Source organism: Gastrolobium bilobum, unplaced genomic scaffold (assembly GCF_033153095.1).
Source record: "Gastrolobium bilobum isolate Gb01-03AN ecotype WA unplaced genomic scaffold, APGP_CSIRO_Gbil_v1 utg3436, whole genome shotgun sequence".
Lineage (NCBI taxonomy): Eukaryota > Viridiplantae > Streptophyta > Magnoliopsida > Fabales > Fabaceae > Gastrolobium > Gastrolobium bilobum.
Window position 1 is genome coordinate 133853 of NW_026896885.1, and position 16644 is coordinate 150496.

The 16644-nt window shown below is 35.4% G+C and overlaps 1 pseudogene; it reads right to left on the minus strand.

The window, feature by feature from the left end:
* Positions 1-334: 334 nt before the first annotated feature.
* Positions 335-12787, minus strand: LOC133302649 (receptor-like protein 15; annotated as a pseudogene).
* Between the last annotated feature and the right edge of the window lie 3857 nt (positions 12788-16644).

Sequence of the window (16644 nt, forward strand, 5' to 3'; positions counted from 1 at the left end):
GGAGGAATATAATTATATAAAACAGAGACATGCATGAAGAATTTTCCTTAAAATAAAAAAGAGCAAAGCAATATTATTATAAAAACATAAAAGAAGAATCACATGAAAGAAGCAAGAGTTCTTGCTTCTTCTTCCCCAAAAACGCGAAAAAGGGAACAATGAAAAAAGAGAGAAAGAGAACATCAAGCGCTCCATTTAATTCAAATACTAAAAGGCTATCAAAAAATAAAAAAAATCAAATACTAAAATAGTGTCCCAAAGTATTGGTATTATTTGTGGGAATGTTCTTAAGGTACTATATAGGAAAACACGTACTCACAACAATAGATATTTTTCAATACAGAGGAAACGATGGAAAACATGTACGTATAAGCTTACCCATATAATAAAACAAGGCCATGCGCCAATAAGCATTTATGCAGAGCACCATTATGAACCCCAACAATATTGTTATATAGGATGCACAAAAACTCCAATAGAATGCTTCCATGTCTACTGTTGTTTCCTTTCCTCCTGTGTTGTTGGATTCTGATGTTGGCGGAGCTGCAACAACTTCACACTTCTGCTTCAGTAGTTGTCCTCATCAAAGTCTCCAAACTGTCTTGTTCTTGGTGGTGTTCCAGATAGATTGTTGTATGACACGTTGAAGATTGATAAAAAGTTCAACTGTGTTAGTTGAGAAGGTATTTCTCCACTCAAGTTGTTGTTGGACAAGTCAAGGCTCTCTATTTGGGTAAGATTGGAAAAAGTGTTTGGAATAGAACCTGACAAGCAATTATGGGATAGGTTCAAGGCATGAATTTGTCGCATGTTTCCAATTTGAGAAGGGATGTTACCAGTTAGCATATTGCATGATAAATCCAATCCAGTCATGTGCTCTAGGATTCTGCCTCTATAAGAGTAGTAGTTTCTCTTCGTTCTAAATTCAACAGTTGTTGTTTTTACCTCATCAAATTCTACCTTCTCATTAGAAAGGCCATGCAGTGTATACAGTGACACACTTACATTAAGTAAGTTTCTGGAATCAAAAAAGGTTGTGTCTTCAAGTGCAGTTGTTGGCCGTGGGAATTGAAATATAGGGTCATGATCTACCATTCCAAATGACAAACTATTGAAGCAAGATGGTATTGAACCATTGAGCTTGTTGCGTGAGAGATCCATAATGGTGATATCTTTTAATTGACATAATTGGATTGGGATATGGCCATGAAAATTGTTCCCTCTTAATAAAAGCACTCTTAGATTTGACAGCTTATCCATCCAATAAGGAATACTCCCACAAAAGTTATTATCCCTTAGGTCCAGAGTTACTAGCTTTGATCCTTCAGATAATTTGAAAGGTATAGGACCTGAGAAAGCATTCTTTTGCAAATACAAGTATCTCATGTTTGAAAGATCCATACCCGAGACTAACCCTAATAATCTATTTTGAGAAAGATCTAACATATAAAGGTTTGTCAGGTTGGAAAACTCAAATGGGATCTCACCTTCTAATTGATTTTCTGCCATAAGAAGAACACCGAGGAATAAAAACTTCTCAATTGAAGCAGGAATTTCACCTGAGATTGAATTATTGGATACGTCTAGTATCCTCAATTCTTCACTGTTTAAATTTTCCAATACTTCTTTAAGAGTGCCATTGATTTTGTTATTGTTGAGATATAGCTCAGTCAAATTAGAAAATTTAGGAATATTCCCTTGGAGAAAGTTATTTGATAGCATCAACCTTTGTAGATTAGTCAAATTTGTGGCTAGTTCAGGTAACTCACCTGAGAAGAAATTGTCACACAAATCCAAGACGGAAAGTTGTTGCATTTTACCCATTGATGCAGGTATATCTCCTTCAAAGTGGTTCATGGACAGATTCAACATCTTAATCTCAGGAAGGAAACTACCAATATCTTTCGGTAGCAAACCACTGACGTTGTTGTTTGATATATCCAGATGATATATGTTTTTTCCGATAGAGGATAGTTGAAAGTTTCCCACAAATGAGTTATTCCTCAAAAAGAAATATTGGAGTCTTGAATTATTTTGTATCAACCAACTTGGGAATGCTCCAACTAATTTATTGTTGGAGAGATCGACATATTGCAAGTCTTTTTGATATAGAAGAAAACTAGGAAAGGTCCCTCCTTTATCCATGTTCAAGTTGCAGCTTTGAAGGATGAGGGATTTCAGCTGAAATGGCGGCACCCATTGTGTCTTTTCAGTTTCAACTTGTGCACTCAGGCTTAGAGAATTAATATATAGAACCTCAAGGTTGGAATGGTTAGCCAGAGTGCTCAATAAAAATGATCCTTGTAGGTAATTGTCAAGGAAAGACAAGTACACGAGTGATGTGAGATTGCTTGTGAATGATGGAAAATTGCCACTGAACATATTATTGGAGAGATCAAGGACTTGGAGGTTCCTTAATTTGCTTAGACACTCTGGAATTGGACCACTAAACAAGTTGTTGCTAAGACTCAGCTCTACAAGATCCTTCATTTCGCAAATTCCTGCCATAAATAATATATATAGGTCACATTTTGCATTGTGAATCCTTAATGATGGAAATATTCCTTGAGTATGCAAAGTTGTTTAGAAATAATATTATGCCACTATATGTCAGCTCAGTTGGTAACTTGGCGCTAAGTTAGTGGGGTTGTATATGTGTTTGATTTTCGCTGAATGCATTCTTGGGGAGGGGGCTGAACCTTTAGCCATCACTGTTCCCCCGCACTCCGGATTAGTCACACAGCCGGCTCAAAGAGTCGAAGCTCGTGGGGATACCGGAGGGAGCCAACTCGTCTCAAAGAGATAATTAGGGGTTGGGTAACTCCAAAAAAAAAAAAATCAATAATAATTTAAGGTATCATTTTGAACATATATATTTTTAAGTTTACTATTTATAATTAAAATATTTCTTATCGTTTTCAAAAGATTACTAAGTTATTATCTTGTTTTAGAATTCTTTTTAATAAAAAAATAAAAGCATGAGTTCAATTGTAAGATTTATACAAAATTTTATACAAAATTTTTTAAAATAAGTTTTTTATTAACATGCCATAATTATGTTTTTCCCTAATCCAAGCAAATAATATATGCGTGTATTAAATTACTTTTACGATACCTTCGATTGGGTCGTTCAATTGATTTCCAGATAAGCCTAACACCTTTAATTTTCTCAATTTCTGAAGATCTGTAAAAAGAAAAATATGGTTAGAGATAAATAATATTTATGAGCCTGTAACAAATTTGTCATAATATCGAAGCCTGGCAATATCATCGATTGCAGTCTTTACCTTGATTGTTTCACCTTGTCTGTTCGGTATTAAAAATATTATTAGTGCTTATAACCAAAGCAAATAGTCTAATGGAAAACAAAATATATTAAGATCCCATAATTATGTTTTTCCCTATTCCAAGCAAATAATGTATGCGTGTATTAAATTACTTTTATAATACCTTCCATTGAGCCGTTCAAACGATTTCCATTCTGAAGATCTGTAATAAGAAAAATATTGTTAGAGATAAATAATATTTATGAGCCTGTAACAAATTTTTCATAATATCAAAGTCTGGCCATATTGAAGTTTTTACCATGATTTGTTTCATGTTATCTGTCTGGTATTAAAAATATTATTAGTGCTTATAACCAAAAATTTAATAGAAAACAAAATATAAAACATAGTTACTTTTAATTTAATTAAGTTCAGATTTCTTTTTCATTTATAAAATCAAACAAAATAAACTTATATATGTGCGCGCGCAAGTCTGCCTCATTTTCTTTATATTTATAGGGACAGGATCCGTTTACAAATTTTTTTGAATTTTTTTACAATTTACACTGTATTCTCCCGGGAGAACATAGTGTAGTTTGTAAAAGTTTATATTCTCCCGGGAGAATATAGTGTAGTTTGTAAGAGTTTGTAAACAAAAAGTTTGTAAATATAACCTGCCCCATTTTTATATGATAAACATTTTGGGGCCAGTTTTTTATTATCTGGGCCATGAAAAATTTTACTAAACATCTTAATTTATTTACGAAAAAAGTAAATAAAAAATTTAAACAAAATGATTAGTATTTTTTTGGCATAAAATTAATCAGCTAAGAAATATAAAAATATAACAAGAATAACTATGAAATTTAATGGGCGTGAATTTTACATTCTTCATTTCAAGTTAAACTTTTTCAAAAACAAATACCACCATTCCTTTACTATCAGAAAGAAATAAAACAAATTATTCCTTTTTGATACATGTGAGGAGGGGAGATACATTTGGTAATATACAAAGTCTTCAATATAATATGAGTGAGAAAAGCTTCTTCCTAAGATAAAAACCGAAAAGAATTTTCAAAGAAGAGGTTACTTTAGATAAATAAATTAGTTTTGGGGTAAAACATGAGAAAATAAATTTTGATATATACAATTGATTATTAATAAATAATAAATTGAACATATGTAATATAATAATATCAATTTACTTTTCCGATCCAAAGAATGTTTCTATCAATTTAGTCTCTAAATTATAAAAACATCATCAACTTAGTCCTTCATTGAAAGTTCCATTGGTGTTAAATGTTTATTCTCATGCCACTTTCTATCAACAAAGCACTAAGTTGAAAAAAACTTTATAACACCATATAGCTAGTTAAGGTGCTGCTATTCATGTTGTTTCTTGATTTTTGAAAGGTCTATGCAATCCAATTTTTTCACCCTCGAAAATCCTTCAAAAGATATAAAGCAATGTCCTTAATTTCTTTATTAAATGCGTGAAAGTAAACATGGTCAGCTCATCTGTATATATTGAAAGGGACCATGGTCTACTTAAAAATTTTCAAAAAAATATTACTAATTTTTTTTATCAAACAGTTAGTTTATGTTTTAGTTTTCAAAAAATTTAACATAATCCTCGAAACAAAAATATTGCGTTCGTTAGGTGTGTGTTTCATTAAAATTCTCAAACTGATTTCATATGAACCTAATAAACACGTAGCATGTCATGTTTTAAGAGACTAAAGTGTGTTAATTAATTCCTAAATTTAGTAAAACAAAGCATGAAAACTAATAACTATATATTATGATTAAAGGAATCGGTTATATACTTACAACCTCTTTTCCCTTATAACCACTTTTGTCGTGATTAGATCAAAATCATATCAACGGCTTTATAATAATCTAAATAATTAAATTAAATAATTAGGGGTTGCTTAATGATTAAAAGAGGATAGTTAGATTATTACAGGGTAAAAATGTGAATATTGAAAGTTTTGTGATAAAAATACAAGTAAACAAAATTGCCCGAGACTTAAAAATAAACTAGTGGAAACTACTCCATAAATTTTAAGAGCCCAAAATCATAAGTTAAAGAGGAAGGATCATTTGACTCCAGAGTAAGACTTATAAGTCTTACTCCTCATCTCCGCCCTTGATTTTCGTTCATCCAATAGTTATAATTTAGTAAGTCAAATTAATTAATTAATTATTAATTACTTTACAAATGACAACCATTGATTTTCGTCCATCAACGGCGAAGATGAGGAGTAAGACTTAAAAGTCTTACTCTGAAGTCAAAAGAACCCTCCCCTAAGTTAAATATTCCAAGTTGTTGGTTTAGTGTATGTGAACCATGCAAGGAGGTAAATGAGACTTTATTCATGTAGATATTTTAACTTATCAAAGAGTCAAATATCTCACAATTTCACTCACTTTCCTCTCTCCACTCCCTCGAGCTCTCTTTCTTTTCTCTCGGCAGTCTCTCTTTTCTCCTCACAACCGAAAACTTCCCCCTCCATTTGTTGGAAACCCATCAGCCAAAGCAAGGAAAATGGGTGGCAATCTTTATCTCTTTCACTCTCTCTTCCATAAACACCAAGCCCACACCCATTGTCCAATTAGAAGCTCTCTTTGAGGAAGAAGGAACCAATCTTGGAGGGACCCATTTTCATGCAAGCAAAGGGGGTGGCAATGAAAGGTGGTTTTGGAGCTTGAAAGACCTTTTCTCTTGAGTTTCATGAAGATTTGATGATTTAAGGTTATGCTAAATAGGGTTATAGGGTTTGAGTGATTGGGTGTTGAAATAAATAAAGGTTCCTTTGTAAAACATGCTTAGGATTGTCTCTTGTTTGAGAAAAATCAATAAGATTACCGTTTGGACAACTTTTGAAGAAAAAAATGTTCATGAGCGTGTGTTGGAATTTTGAAAATTCTGATTATGTGGAGTTAAGATGAATTGTGATTAGGGGTGTTAACGGGCCAAGCCGAGCCGAGCTTTGGTCTTAAAAGGCTAAGCCTGTGTTTAAATATGTCGGCCTTATCAAGCCTGTTACCTGTTACGAATATAATTATCGGCTTGTGGCCTGCCTTATTTACAAAAATAAAAGCCTGACAATGCAAATGATTTGGTCATCTTCTATATAATATTATGGCAGCAAATGATTCTGATCATTCGGAGGTCAATTCTCAACCTCCTCCTGTCAAAAATTCTCCCAATATCATCTCTACCAATGTTGGGTCCATTACCTCTTCAAAATTGAAGGGTTCTGTTAATTACAAGAATTGGGCCACCTCTCTTGCTGCGAATATAGCTCAGCAGTCAGACAATGCATCATTTGGTTCAGTTTCTCTCTCACTTGCGGACTATGCTGCACTCCAAACTCTTATCAAGAAGGCTTCTCCTCAGTCTCAGCCCTCCGCTCCATATACTGGTAATCTCATTGCTTGTGTTTCTCAATCTACATCACTTGGCACTTGGATATTTGACTCAGGTGCTACCGATCATCTCTGTGGTAATAAGGAACTCTTTACATCTCTTACTTATTCTGATCATTTACCTTCATTTACCCTTGCTGATGGAACCAAAGCTCTAGTTCGTGGGATTGGACAAGCTCGTCTGACCTCTACCTTGGCCTTGACATCTGTTTATTACATTCCTGGCATCCCTTATAACTTAATTTCTATTAGTAAATTGATCCACTCCCTCACTTGCACCATTATTTTTTCTAACCATTCTGTTTCTGTGCAGGATCCGGGTACGGGGAAGATGATTGGAGTGGGTCGTGAGAGTCACGGGGGCTTTACTATCTAGAGGTGCCTTGTCCTTCAGTGGCATGCTCTCTCACAGAATCTCCACAACTTATCCACAGTCGCCTCGGTCATCCAAGTCTTTCAAAGTTGCAGAAGATGGTTCCTCTTTTATCCGGTCTTCAGTCTTTAGATTGTGTGTCATGTCAACAAGGGAAGCATACACGCTCCTCTTTTACCAGTCGAGTAAATAAACGAGCTGATGCCCCTTTCTCTCTTTTTCATTCAGATATCTGGGGTCCAAGTCGTACCTTGTTTGTTTTAGGTTTTCGGTATTTCGTTACCTTTATTGATGATTTCTCGCGTTGCACTTAGATTTATTTAATGAAAAAACGTTCTGAGTTGTTTTCTATTTATCAAAAAATTTCTGCTGAAATTCATACTCAATTTGGTGCCTCTATTCATATTTTACGTAGTGATAATGCTAAAGAATATGTTTCTGTGGACTTTTCTAATTTCTTAGCCAAACAGAGTACTTTACACCGAACTACTTGTCCTCACACTCCACAACAAAATGGAGTAGCTGAACGTAAGAATAGACATCTTATTAAGACTGCACGGACTCTTCTTATTCACATGCATGTTCCTCTTCACTTTTGGGCCGATGCAGTCCTTGCCTCTTGTTTTCTCATCAACCGTATACCTTCATCTGTGCTTAATAATGACATTCCTTATAACTTATTGCTTCCAGATGTTACTCTTTATCCTCTATCCCCACATGTCTTTGGTTGTACCTATTTTGTTCATGATCTCACCCCTAGTAAGGACAAGTTAACATCTAAAGCCTTTAAATGTCTTTTTCTTGGTTATTCTCGTCTTCAAAAGGGTTATCGTTGTTATTCTCCCAATCTTAAGCGTTACTTAGTTTCTGCTGATGTCACTTTTCTTGATCAATAACCTTTTAATTCTATCTCATCTCCGTTGTCACAGGTTGATCATGTTCTTCCTGTCCTTTTTCTTGACTTGTCTTTGCCAGCTGCAGGTGCTTCTATTCCAGATGAGCAACCTATTGCTTCTATACCTGCGGACCGTCCACTTCTCACATATTAGCATCGTAAAATTGTGCTTCCTGTCGACTCGACTCTTGCTGACTCATCGCCCACTGCTATTGATTCTTCCTCTCCGGATCCTTCACCAGATGCTCTTCCCATTGCTCAAAGAAAAGGTACACGTACTACTCGTAATCCTTATCCTCTTTATACCTTTTTGAGCTATGACCGTCTTTCTTCACCTCATTTCACCTTTGTTTCTGGTCTTTCTTCTGTTTCTATTCCTAAGACCACAGGTGAAGCACTTTCTCATCCAGGGTGGCGCCAAGCGATGCTTGATGAGATGACTGACTTCATTCCAATGGCACTTGGGACCTTGTTTCTGCTCCTCCAGAGAAGTCTATAGTTAGTTGTCGTTGGGTGTTTACTGTGAAAGTTGGACCTGATGGCCATGTCGATCGACTCAAGGCGCGCCTAGTTGCAAAGTATTTTACTCAAATCTTCGGCCTTGATTATAGCGATACATTCTCTCTGGTCGCTAAGATGGCGTCAGTTCGCCTATTTCTTGCTCTTGTTGTTGTTCGTCATTGGTCACTCCTTCAACTTGACATCAAAAATGCATTTCTTCATGGTGATTTACAAGAAGAAGTCTACATGGAGAAACCACCTGGTTTTGTTGCTCAGGGGGAGTCTGGGAATGTGTGTCGTCTTCGAAAATCCTTATATGGTCTCAAGCAATCTCCTCGAGCATGGTTCAGTCGTTTCAGTTCTGCTGTTCAGGCGTTTGGCTTAATTCGCAGTAAAGCTGACCATTCTGTATTTTATAGGATTACATCTCCAGACAAGTGCATCTATTTGTTAGTCTATGTTGACGACATCATTCTCACTGGAAGTGATCAAGACGGAATTTGTCAGTTAAAACAACATTTATTCAGTGCATTTCAAACAAAGGACGTTGGGAAGCTGCGTTACTTCTTGGGAATTAAGGTGGCGCAATCTAGACAGGGCATTTCTATTTGTCAAAGGAAGTATGCCTTGGATATCTTAGAAGAAACTGGTATATTGGGGAGTAAACCAGTTGATACACCCATAGATCCTAATGTCAAGTTATTGCCCGGACAGGGGGAGCCGTTGTCTGATCCTGGACGTTATCGGAGGCTAATTGGGAAGCTCAATTATCTTACTGTGACTAGGCCAGATATTTCTTTTGCTGTTAGTACGGCTAGTCAGTTCCTTGATTCCCCTTGTGATTCACATTGGGATGCTGCTGTGAGGATCCTCTGATACATCAAAGGAGCACCAGGAAAAGGTTTGTTGTATTCGGATCAGGGAAATACAGAAATTTGTGGTTATTCAGATGTTGATTGGGCAGGATCACCCTCGGACAGGCGCTCTACTTCCAGTTATTGTATCTTCTTTGGAGGAAACTTAATTTCATGGAAGAGCAAGAAACAACCTGTTGTTGCTCGATCTAGTGCAGAAGCTGAGTATCGTGCATGGCAAATACTACCTGTGAGTTAATCTGTTTAAATCAGTTGATTCAGGAGCTTCATCTTTGTGAACAGAAACAACCCATGACACTCATCTGTGATAATCAAGCTGCGTTACATATATCCTCTAATCCTGTATTTCATGAGAGGACCAAACATATAGAGATTGATTGTCACTTCATTCGAGAAAAGATTCAGTCAGGAGAAATCAAGACAGCGTTCGTCAACTCTTCTGATCAACTAGTGGATGTCTTCACTAAAGCTCTTAGAGGTCCTTGGGTTGAATACATTTGTAACAAGCTTGGTGCTCACAATATATACGCACCAGCTTGAGGGGGAGTGTTAGAATATATTAGATGTGATTATATATGATTAGATGTGATTAGATATGATTAGATATGATTAGATTACTTCCTATCCGTAAATATTCTGATTGTATTAGGTCTGGACCTTTCACTTAAGCCCATTAGGGTCTCTATATATTGTAACTCTCTGAATTAGATCAATACACAACATATTATTTTATATTCAAGTGTATATATGTTTGTGTGCTACACAAGATGAGTTACCTTGTATGTAAAGCATAAGAGGAGTTACCTTGTGTAATGCATACATGTTGTATTCTCTAGCCAGTAGGATTCATTATTGCACACATGCATTGATATACATGTTCTGTTGCATACATAATTTTTTACTGTGGTTATACCTGAAGTGAACCTAGGGGTAAATGAGTCATCTAAGGACCGCTAGTTTACTAAGATGGTTGATCTCACCCCATGTGGGGACTTACATTTCAAGTATAGTGGCTGAACGTGCTGAGGCATCACACGGGAAGAGGCCGGGAGAGGGACATTATCTTACATGGTATCCATGATTTAGACTATCATTTTGTTATGTACATGATATGCTTTACGAGTTTTACTATCTTTTGAGATGTATATGTCATGTTATTCTTTTGAGATGTATATCTATGCCATGTTGATAGTTTATCTATGTTGTAGTGATGTATGCATATGTTTATGTTACTTATTTAATTACATCTCTTTTGTATATTTGATGTAATCATGTAAGTAAGATTATGGACATTATTTTGAGACCTGATGGTTATGAGATAGCCTAGGCCATGGATAGCTGGACAATATGATTTATGCATGCATAATTTTTTGAGCCTAATGCGTATGAACCCATGGATGGATTTCAGGTTGGAATTATCATGGTGGGAACTATCCTCAGTGGTCCAAAATACCGTCCATTTTATTTTTGACCAAAGAGACGATAAAGAATTGCAATACATAAAGAAAAAGAAAAAATTAATCACGTTTTCATACTAGACTTAGTAGTGATTTAATAGATGAGCTTTCGTGTTTAATTACTTAAACATGTTGCGCTTAATATCATATATATGTTAATACATCGGGTGTACACTGGGTATTATTACAAGCTCTTACTTAATGTTATTTTGTAGTCGTTGATCTGATTTCGATCCAACAATCATAAAAGTAATTATAAGAGGGTGTAAGTATAACCTTCTTCGCGATTAAAATAACAAAACTTGACTTCTTTAGAAAGATTACAAATTCTGAGTACTTCCTGCTTTTTTTAAGTAAATTGAACTAAATTGGAAGCATGACATTAGGACATTAAAGTACGTGTTTAAAGGCGGAAGGAAGATTTCAGTATATTGACTAAACAAAATTTGGGATACGTTCAATCTAGTGGGTGCCTAAGTGCGCAGCTTATAAGCCTGAGCATTGGGTCATGAATATTTTGACATATTTTCAGTCTTGAGAGCGCCTAGGCGTGCACACCTAAACACCCACATCGTGAAATAAGACCCATTCATAGAAAGTCCAAGTTAGATATTATTCCCTATAATGTATACAAAAAAAAAAAAAAAGATTATTCCCTATAAACAAAAAGTTTCTGTACTAGGGTTAAAAACCTTTGTATTTTGAAATTACAAATCTTTTACTTATATGAATATTATTGAGTCAACACCTTTGTAAGTGAGACTTATTTTATTGACAATTGAATTTCTAATCCTAGTAAAAAAATAAAGTTATGTGAACGTTTATATACAGCAAGTTGTTCCTAGTGTTCGTTGTTAGGGATAATTCAGTCTAAAGCATACTTTAGAGTAAAAAAAAAATCTATTTTTTAATGAGACAATCAGGAATATAAACTTTACATTAAATTTTTATAATAAATATAATAATTTATTATGAATAAAATAAAAAAGGGACATTTAAAAATATTGAAACTGTGTATTTAAGCTATTTTTTAATTTTTAATTTTTTTTGTTCACACTAGTAGTAAATAATGTTTGGATCTATATGGTTGAAGTTAAAATAAAGAACAAAATGTACCAAAAGAAAAAAAAAATAAACAACAATAATGATAAGTACCTGTGTCGTCTATGAAACTTAGGTCCAGCAGTTCCAACTGACTAAAATTGGCAAAATCTGTGGCAGGGAAACATAAGAAAGAAAAAGAGAATAAAATACCTTCGTCATATAGGAAAATAGTCGAGTACTGTGATCCATCGTTGGTAATCACAGAGTAATAATAATAATAATAATAAAGATACATGCCTTTAAAATCATGAATATAGTTGCCACCGAGCTTCAAACTTCTTAGCAATGGTAATCCATTCAGACTTGGGAAGATGCTGTGATGTAGCGAGTTATATGAAAGGTCTAGGGTCTCCAACTTGTTCAATCCTTCAAAAGAAACAAGGTGTGAGAAATTCAAACTTGGTAACAAATATGCATAATATTTTGTCAAAAGAAAAATGTTTCATTTATTTATTATTTGAAAATTTGCAATAGAGAAAGCACAGTGTATATAAGCAGAGAATGGGCCATTGGAACTAGAAACCTTCATCGGCAATCCAGCCCTTAATGCTGTTGAAAGACAAGTCGAGGCTGAGCAACTCTTCAAATGGACCAAATATTGAAGCGTTTAACATCTCCAAAGAGAAGAAATAAGAAAAGTCGAGGTGTGTTACGTGACCAGTTGAGAGGTTAGAGCATTTGACTCTCTTCCATTCGCAACAATTGCTGTCTCTATCATCAACCCACGATTCCAATTCACTGTCAGCATCTTGCGCTAGGATGTAGTAGGACTTGATATGGAGAAGGCCCATTCTCTCCTTCTCTAAGCAGCCGTGACATGTTTGATTTTGAATTAGCAAAGCCACAAAATAGAAAAGGGAACTCAATACAAATGCCAACCTCATTTCTCAGCTATATTATGATTCAGTTCGGATATCATGTAAAGTCCTTAATTTCCTTCGCTATTTATAAGCAAATATTTGACTCATCTTGATTTAGTGGAAAGTTCAACTTGCCTCGGAAGTCCTTGCCATTATCACAACGTGATTCATACTCACTCACGCTCAACAGGGTTTATAATTCTTTGTTTCTTATCTGACTAAAGGGTCCTTAATGCTTGCTTTGCATTGTTTTCCTTGTTTATTTTATTAGGGGCCAAGTTGTTTTTTATTTTTTTTTGCTAGCAGGTAAAGATGCACAAACTATGTGTCTTGTATTCTCTGTGCTGGAGTAATTATGGCCGTTCTCAAAGGTAATGGAAGAAACTACTGTTCGAGGCCCCGCTTGCGTTTGTAAAGTCAAAAAGATGAGGAAAAAAAGAAAAAAGTTTAGCCACTTTTGGCTTAGAGGGAAATAAAATAAAAAATAATGGTGGTTATCAACTTTTTATTTTGAAAAAGATAATAAAGTTGGCCACTTTTGTCATGATCCATCCCCAACTTAAAAGAATGTTACCTGCATGATCGGTGTGGTTTCCTTTCTTCCTTATTTATTGAATTGTGAAGGAGGTGAGGCTCTATGCCCTTCAGACTTTTTGTAACACCCTATCTGCATACGGTGTATTAAACATATATATGATAATAAGCGTAGCTCAATATAAATACGGAAGCTAAATTTCAAATTATGAATCTTATCATATTAACTCAGTGAATCTTTTTCAAAACCCGCCAGTATGTAAAGTGCAATAAATAACTAAACTGAATAATGTCATAACATAAGTAATGTATCAAGTCATAGAACTACAACACGTAGACAAGACAAATCATGTACAATAATACAACTCTAGTCTGAAATAAAAACAGCTTATTCAAATGTGGCATGGACAACCCTCATACTCACCAAATAGACAACGTAATCAAATCATGTCTCAAGTAGAATAACCATAAAGATATAACAGCAAGGAAGAAATCATAAAAAAATGGCAAAGTGCATGCATCATCTCAACTCAACTCCTGCTTCCTATCACTAGAGGTCTCAACCTCAGAAGTACATGTACCTAAAAATGTGCCCCACACGGGGTGAGATCTCTAACAGAAATCTCAGTAAGGCAGGGAGTCCTCAAGGATCTCTCCATCGCAAGCTCACTTATGTAAGAACCCGCACCGTTAATTAAGGAATTTAATTAATTAATTATGCAAAAATAAGAAATGATTTCATAATTGACCCTAATAATTATTATAAGGCTTATATAAGTATAGTAAGTGATTAAGAATGCTGAAAGTCGCTTTTCGGAGGAAAAGTGCAGATATCGGTTCTGCTAGTCGGTATAAATGCGTACCAAAAAAGTATCCCAGAAAATTATGAAAAGTGCATGATAATTACTAGAATATTATATAGGACTTGTAAAACGAGTTTCAAGTTAATATAATGAGAACTGGTGCCAGAAACTGATACTGGCTATGAAAAGCGCGTACCGGAAATGTGCTCGGAAAAATATAATAAAAATATGATTATTCTTGGAAAAATGAGTAGTTTCATAATCCTAAGTTTGGGATTAAAATGCTAAGCGTAGCAATTAAAGTTAATATTGTGTGTTTAACCTTTAAGTGGTTATAAATAGAGATAGGCACAAAGACCTAGGTTAATTCCTTTGGTCCTCTACGTGGTGGCTGGTCAGCAACTGGTGCTCCTCCATTTCTTCTCTGTTTTGTTAGCTTTTCTTCACCTTAACCCTTCAAGACACCTCTTTTATGTGAGATTAGTCACCTCTAGCCTTGTATACCTTGTGTGGTTGGCTTGTGAGTGAGTGGGGTGTTGCTTTCTGATAGTTTTAGCTGCTGTGTGGGGGGTTTCTAGTGCTAAGTTTGAGAGTTTGGGGTGAGGGTCATCTTGTTCTTGGCTTGAAAGGCTTCAAGAAGCCATTTTGATGGTGAAAGGTCAAAGCTTGTTGTTGATTTTCGTAGTCTTGGTGGGTCCGAACCTATGTGCCGTGTAGAGGACCCCTTGTGTGCCTCATTTTCGGAGTTGTTGTGCATTAGAGGTATACTTGATCATAACTCTTGTCATTTTGATGTTTTAAGCTTGTTTAAGCAATTAAAAATCGTAACTTGAACCATTTGATAAAAGGAATGTGTTTCTGGTTTCATAGCATGTTAATAAACATCTATTTAAGAAGTTCTTGGACTCCAGATCGAGTTTGGATCATTAGAGGTCGATTTTACCTGTAAAACTCAGTTTTCTGCATTCTGTTGAAAAAGTATTCGAATACTTTTCGGACAGTATACAAATATTTTTCTGGGAAAATGCAGTAATCGAATACTTCGCGAGAAATTGTGATATCTTGAGCTACAGAGCTCTAAATTGAGTGAGGTTTGGACCTATGTGAAGCTAACACATAGGGCTACAAACTTGTAAATTTTCAGATTCATTGGATAAGTGTATTTCTCTCAGTGTATGTTTGAAGTCGAGACCCTATTGCTGGAAATTTAACTTGTTGTAGGAACTTTGCAAAAATCATAACCGAAGTTATATAACTCCGATTGAGGCTTAAGATATGTATTTGGAAATCTTGATATGTCTAGTTTAACATAGTAAAATCTTAGAGTATTTGGTAAAGAGTTGCAATGGTAGTTTTATCCTGGTAGTCGAATACTCCTTGTAGGAGTATTGGAATACTTTTCTGGGAAGAAAAGTATTCGGATACCTTTGAAGAAGTATTCGAATACTGGAAAGTATTCGAATACAATGGGGTTTGGTATTCGAATATTGTGGTATTCGGATACTGGGAGAAAAGTATTCGGATACTTGGTAGTATTCGAATACTTAAATGAAAGTAATCGAATACTTTCTGGAGACAGGGAGTATTCGAATACTCATCGAGGAGTATTCGGATACCTCCTACAGAAAATGCATAAAATGACTTATAATGAGATGGAAAGCCTTAATCACTTAATGTAACCTTGATAGATGGTTATTGATGATTACTTACTGTATAAACATATTGTGATTGTACTGTTTGCGGGCTTTGAGCTAGTGTGGACTCTTGGCTTGGATAGTTAGCTTGCAAGGTAAGCTTTTGTGTCCTCGGTTTAGCCATGTTGTGGTTCCACCATGTCCCATGGAGGTATGGTATATGCATGCTGTGTTACATGCTTTTGATGTTTTGAAAATACTATTGAGCTGTTATATGCTAGTGTCTTTAAGATATGCATGTGGTGTTCCACTTATACGGTAAGCCTGAGTATGTGGTACATACAATATGGTGAGGTTGTGGGTGAGGTACAAGCGATGTTCCTTGTACTATCTGTAGGGGATAGACGTATACTTATTCCTGCATTTCTCTGGTCAGTAGAATAGTATCAACACACATGTCATGAATATCTGTTGCACTGCATAGTTTTGAGAACTTATACTGATGTAAATGCTTTTAGAACTTATATTGCACATGTAAGTGAGCTTGGGGTGGAAGATCCTTGAGGACCCCTTGTCTTACTGAGATTTCTAGTTTAGAGATCTCACCCCACGTTTGGGGCACTTATTTCAGGTTCAAGTAATGTTGAGACCTCAGGCGGCAGGAGGCCGGAGCTGAGTTAGATTTGCTGTTATTTATGCTGACATGTTGGATGCTAGATTTGCATGCTGATTATATGTTTATAGCTTCAGTTTATGTTTATGGAGTTTTATGTTGAAACTTGTTGTTTACGCTGTTTATTTGGTGAGCATGGGGATTGTCCATGACACCTAGTATTTTTTATGTCTTGAGTCTGTTGGGAGTTGTAATAATGTATCAGGATATTGTCCGGATTACGAGATGTAATGCCGT